Source organism: Protobothrops mucrosquamatus, unplaced genomic scaffold, assembly GCF_001527695.2.
Source record: "Protobothrops mucrosquamatus isolate PMUCROS unplaced genomic scaffold, P.Mucros_1.0 scaffold875, whole genome shotgun sequence".
Classification (NCBI taxonomy): domain Eukaryota; kingdom Metazoa; phylum Chordata; class Lepidosauria; order Squamata; family Viperidae; genus Protobothrops; species Protobothrops mucrosquamatus.
Genome location: NW_015387129.1, coordinates 51,824 through 59,022, shown reverse-complemented (window position 1 = coordinate 59,022; position 7,199 = coordinate 51,824).

Genomic DNA, 7,199 nt, shown 5'->3' with positions numbered 1-7,199 from the left:
CGGAATCACCCGGATCTCTGGGGGCAGCTCGTTCCAGAGGGTGGGCGCTCCGACAGAGAAGGCTCTCCCCCTGGGGGTCGCCAACCGGCACTGTCTGGTTGGCGGCACCCTGAGGAGGCCCTCTCTGTGGGAGCGTATCGGCCGGTGGGAGGTAATCTGTGGCAGAAGGCGGTCTCGGAGGTAACCAGGTCCGATGCCAGTTGTGTGACATGCCACCTTATGACCTCCTTGTTTAGTAATAGAGTTGCCAGTTCCAGTCACCATTATTAAGCCAGGACTCCCAATATTATGTGAAACTTTTCTAACATCAAGTAACCATATAAACTCTAAGAGTTGTAGCCAACTTATTGTAAAATGGTGCTGTACAGAGGTGCATTTATTTATCAATTTCTTTACTAGTTATATCTTTGTTCTACCATTCGGAAAGCAGCTTAAATGGCACTCTCCCTATTTTCCTCATAACAACCAGCCTATGATACTGATTGGGCAAAGAGAAAGAAAGCAATTAGTCTAAACACATACAGTGAGTTTCCATAGCGGAAACTAGCTTAGTAATAGATTTTCATAATAAACTTTTCTGAATTTAAAATGCCAGTTTTACTAAATAGTAAATATATTTATTGTTCATGTGGCTCTGAAAGTCACCAACCTAACCTATAATTTTAATGTTTTCTGGCATATGAGTGATTGCATATGCACTTTAAATCTTCTCTTAAGAGAATATTTAAGTCCTTTAATTCTTCTCTTAAATCAAAGGCTGTTGGAACCTAGTTTTTTTTAATCTTGAACAGGAAGACATATACTATTTATGAAAGGTCCTGAATATAAACCAAACTGAGTCCTAATCATTAGCAGCCCTGAACAAGGTTACTTGAGGTCTTGACTTTTACAAGAATTCTACTGACTTATAAAGACACAAACTCTTTACACAAACTTCTGCCTGATTCACATTCTCTCTCTGTTACACACACACTCTATTCATATATTCCAATATACTCTCCTCTATTAGTATAGGTCTCCTTATTTTTTTCAGAGAGAAATGCTCTGTCCAGGAATATTAAATAGAATGTAACATGGTATGCTGTTTACCAAGTTATTATGAAGTTTTCAATTTTTAAACATACTGTAGAATGGATTTTCTTGAAGAATAAAATCACTACGATTTTCTTAATATTTTGTTAACTTTTAAGAAAAATGCAAATGGTAAAAGAAGTGTTATATATGAAAATCGCTGAAGGGGAAATAGACAGTTGAAGCAATGTTGCTTTAATTATTTATTCCAAAAATGTGCCTGTTTATATGGCAAATATTTCATGCAGTTGGGGCAAATTACCCTGATTCTATGAATATTAGAATTCTATGCATTACAATGATATAATGGTATGCAATATTCTGTTATAACAAATACCCAATATCAGTCCACTTAAAGCTCTAACAAGGCATATTAGCAAATTTCAGACATTTGGGTATTATTGAAAAGAAAGAACACCTGAATATATATAAAAATCTAAAAATGCTGGAAGAAGAACATATAAATTTCTAATTTATAGTTTCCTCAATAATTCAAAGGGAGGGATGTAAAAAGAAATAAGTCACAGCCCTAAAATTGTTTTCAGAGAGCACTGCATGTTCTTATGTTTATGAATGAAGAACCACAAATAAGCAAAAATAGGGAAATGATGCAATAAGCTTACAATTTTTGTACATTGTTGGCTTATCTATAAGTACTGCAGTTAGTTTAGGACAAGGAAAAAGGACCATTGTCTTAGAAGATTAATAGTTTGCTGCATGAAAGAACAAAGTTTAGATAAATAGAAATAAACATGCATTTAACACTGTCTCCTCTGTGTCAGCTAAATCATTCTGCCAAAGCGGGGAAAAAAAAACACTGTACCAGTAGAAACAATTACCACAAATCCATAATATCCATAGTATGAATAAACAAGAGAAAAATAACATAACATCTATATTTCCTACTTTAATATATTTCATTAAAATGCTTTCCAACTTCTAAAATAAGCAATTTAATTTGTACCAGAAAAGCTAGTAAGAACAGTGTTAATTTTTTAGATCATACTTATCAAAGGAGATGAAGTGCAGTATGAAAGACAATTTAGTAGTAACATTCAGACTGAGTCATTAATGTAATTGGTGTAATTAATTCTTGTTCCTCCTCTCTTCATTTGTTACAAGGTCCTGTGAGATAAGCAATGAGTTGACCTTAATAGACATACATACAACAGATACTCTTTTTAAAAAAAAAAATATTCAGAAAGGAAACTGTTTAAATCTTTTTTGTTAACACTAGTAAACTAGAATTTCCAGGGGCTAGCTAAATTCAAGAATGGGATGAATATATTGGAAATCAACCAAAGAAAAATAGTATACCACCGATATTCCACTGAAATCCACAGGGTTTACTTCCAAGAGGGATAACTTGCATCTTATCAAGGTTGGTGAAACAGTCCTAACAAGCATAATTGGCATTCCATCTCTGCTATCTGTAAGTCATTTTAGAGTTAACTAGTATCCTAAAATGCAGGGTAGAGGAGATGAAAATGGTAATTACTGGATTAAAAAGTTGATCACTTCTGAAAGAGGGTCAATTTATGTAGAACTGTTCTGCTCTAATTTGAATCATTACACTCATTTAAAATGTCAAGTCAATTCAAATCAGCAATCAAATCTAGAAGAATTTTAAGTCCAATATAGTTATATTGTTGTCTTTTGATAATGTTTAATAGCTAATATTGTAATAGTCTTTAAGAGATGATACAGAAAGATATATGTTAAACACCTTCTGGAAAACAAATTAAATCCTCTGAATAACCATTCTTTTCCTGTAATATTCCACTATGTTCAGTATAGGAGGGTTGCCTGAGTAAATTATCATTTTTATCTTCACACTGTCTCTCTGGTTTCAAGTTTTTTGTTTTTATACAATGATTTCTGAAATCTCTAATTTATAGAATCAAAGTCATATTCTGTTGTGTAGAATGGTAATTTTTCTGCCTACATGCTGCTGGCAAACACTTTATGTGATTTGACACTCATTCCAATGGCTCTTGCTTTGTGAGACATTTATTATAAATCCACTGCAATGCTGTTTGAAGATTATTCTGGTTTCTATTCTTTTATCATTTCAGGTAAAGATTATCTGTACAACTCTATTAATAAAACTTCAGAAGCAGTGCTGAGTCAATCACTCTTGTTTTGCACTTACCACTTACTGAAAGTGGTAGGAAGTTCCAGAAAAGCAGTATTTTACAAGGTCAACTATTTTGTGGTAATAATGCATTAGACATTTATAATTAAATTGACATTTATAAATAAACAGCTAAATATATGCGAAGCAAGGTCTACATGCAAGTTCCAAAATAATACTCAGTCATCCCCTATAAACATTTTAGAAATTGTATTTGTGAACCAGGAATAACTTTTTTCCCCCCTCAACTAAACTAGTCTTATTATTAGGAAGGTTTTTTTCTGATATTATTTCAAAAGTGTCTTTGTGTAACTATTAAATATAGTATTCTTTGTCTTGTTCCCTAGGATGATAAAATATAGGTAATGTATAGTAATTGAAGAATGCTACCACATCTCCACCAAGTCATCTCTACTCAAGGCTAAATGTGTCTACATTCTTTTTCCTCATATGATTCCTTAGTCACTAATTGTCCTGATCATTTTTGTTGCCTTTCACTGGATTTACCTCAATTTCTCTGAAATCTTAACAGGAGCCCTGGTGGCGCAATGGTTAGAATGCAGTATTGCCCAAACTGCCCAAAGCCAGGAGTTTGACCTTACGGGGCTCAAGGTTGACTTAGCTTTCTATCCTTCTGAGGTCAGTAAAATGAGGACCCAGGTTGTTGGGGACAATCTGCTGACAATGTAAACTGCCCACAGAGTGCTGTAAAGTACTATGGGGCAGTATATAAGTCTAAGTGCTATTGCTATTACTAAAAGGTCAGAATAGAGTCACTATTTAAGATAGGATATGATCAATCCAGACTATAGTAGAACAATCAGTTAGAACTTAACTAGAGGAAAAAATAGTTAAAATTAATTAGAACACCATTTAGACTATCTTTTCAAATGTATACAGATTCCCAAACTATGCAGGGGGCACTAGAAGGTACAGTAGCTGCTTCTGCTACTTTATCTAGTACTTTCTTTAGAATATTGTGTTCTGCACTACCTTTTGTCCTTCATTACTAATTACTGCCCATCTTATCATCCTGGTAATCTCACAGGGAGGCCAAAAATAAAGCACTCAGTCTGTAGAGTACCTTTCTCAGATTCCCCTCAAACATGTTGCTATATTTTATGTGAACAGTAACAACAACCCGTAAACATAACTGTGTTACAAAACCATCTTCTTGACAGCTTACTCAATCAAGACAAAAATTCTCTCTTGCTCTCTTTTATCAACAGACTTATTAATGGACAGTTTTATCAACTACTTACTTTTCATTTGTTTAATGAAGTTTCTTCTGTGATTGATTCAGACATTTATATACCTCATTCAAACCAAAAAGAGTGTGCAGATTTAGCCTTTTTAACAACAGGTGAAAGTTGCTGAAAGTTGGGAAGAACATTGATCCAACAAGCCTAGTCCTATTTAATCCAACCAGAATAAAACGTTCTTTCCAGATGGAAGCTTAATATTCTTTTAAACTGGAGATAAATTAATTTCAACTAATTAATTTCAATTAAATTAATCCTTCCATCTTTTTCTATTTTTTTATTCCTTCCTTGTCTTTGTTTCTGGTTGGCAGAAGCCACAACAATGGAACAATTATATATAACATCAATTATATATAACATCAAGGGCTAGTTCATCAAACTGGTTTTAGGAATACCCCCATATATAATTTGTCTCCAAGAAACACATATTAAGAGACAACACTATAAACTGTTGGAACAACCAAAAATCGGGAAACTCCACTTCACACTAGCACAACAAAAGAAAAGAGGAATAGCTTTATATATTAAAGAGACAATGAACCCCAAACAAATCTATGCAGATGAAGAGGGAAGAATATTAATAGTGGAAATAATGATAAATCAAAACCAGATACTGATGGTAGCAATATATGCACCTAATAACAAACAAGAATTACATAAAAAATAATGAAATTGGAATTTCAAAATATTTGCTTAATGGGAGACTTTAATGCAATTGTAGACGGGAAGCTGGATTACAGAAGTAGTAAAATAGGAAAAAAAGGAAGGAATGTACTTTCTTTAAAATGGCAGAAGAAATCTATATACAGGATATATGGAGAGAAAAGAACCCGCAAAAATCATAATATACATTTTATTCAAACAGGCACAAATCATGGTCCAGAACTGATATGATATGGATATCCCCTGAATTAAGATAGAAACCAATATATGGGCAGATCATAATCCGATAAAGATGACTTGGAGAGGAGCTAAGAAAAAAACTAAGATGGTCTCTGAATCAATCTTTACTGAAAGAGAAAGAATTTATACAAATAGCAACAAAGGAAATGGAATTTTTCTTTAAAATAAAGAAAATTCTAAGACACTTTACGACACAGAAGAAACTTCTCAAAAAAAATAAATAAAGCAATACATAAAAAAGCTGAAATTTACCCAAAAATTCAGAGAATATCCAAAACATGCTAAATGAAAAAATATCAATGATGGAGGTAACAGAGGCTATAAAAAGGCAAAAAAATGATAAGACCCCAGGCCCAGATGGCCTACCTGCAGAGTTTTATAAATGCCTACAAGATACACTAAGCCCATTAATGAAAGAACTGTAAAATGAGGTACTTTTAGAGGCTAAAATACCAAATACTTGGATAGAAGCCAACATTACTTTAATACCCAAAGAAGATTCAGACTTGACACAGATAAAGAATTATAGACCAATATCTCTATTAAACGTGGACTATAAAATTTTTGCTTCAATAATAGCAGAAAGATTAAAGAGATTTTTGATTGAATTTATACATACAGACCAAAATGGATTTTTACCTAAGAGACAAATAAAAAATAATTTAAGAATGATTTTAGATACTTTGGAATACTATGAAATGCACCCAGGGAAGCAGATGGAGCTAATATTTCCAGATGCACAGAAGGCTTTTGATAATATAAATTGGCAATTTATGATTCAACAACTAAACGAAATGGACTTTGGAGAAAACTTTATAAATATAATTAAAACAATTTATCATAGACAAATAGCTAAAGTAATCATAAATGGAGATTTTACAGAAAACTTTAATATTAAAAAAGGCACAAGACAAGGATGTCCATTATCCCCATTATTATTCATATTAACACTGGAAGTATTGAATAGAAATATTAGGCAAGACTCAGAAATTTAAGGAATGGAGATAAAAGTTGAAAAATATAAACTACAATCATTCACGGATGACTTGGTTTTTATATTAGAAGAACTGCTTGAGACAAGCCTCAAACTTTTGAAAAAGATAGAAGAATTTGGAGAAGTGACAGGACTGAAAATAGAGAAAAGAGCAAAGCAATAACCAAAAACCTTACAGATAAATAAAAAAATCAATTGTCAGAAAAAACAGATCTTCAAATAGTTAAGAAAGTTTAATACTTGGAGATATATTTAACAGCAAGATGTGCAACAATAAAAGAAGACAACTATGTAAAATGATTAAAACAAATAAAACTAGACTTGAAAAAATGGAAAAGTCTACAACTTTCAATGCTAGGGAGAATAGCAACGGTGAAGATGAATATTTTACCAAAATTGGTCTTTTTGTTTCAAGCAATACCTATAAAACTGAGGAAAAAATTCTTCGCTGAATTAAATACAGTGATCTTGAAATTTATCTGGCAAGGAAAAAAAGCCAGAATTAGATTGAAAATGCTACAAGAAGTGAAAGAAAATGGAGGATTGAGGCTGCCAGATTGAGCTTTATATTATCAAGCATCTGTATTAACATGGTTAAAAGAATGGATAACTCTTAGACATAAAAGATTATTATACTGTAGCGCTACCTCTTCAGAGGCCGCCAATGCCCAGGCCCTCCCGGCCACAACCCCCCTTGTCCAGCCTTGCGGTAATGTTCTTTAGAGATCGGTGAGATGTCTTACAACCGGAACTCATGCAGCATTGATGGGTGGCAGGCTCTTCTTGTTGAAGCAGGACTTTCAGGCACGAACTTAACCGGTCACAATGGTTGATG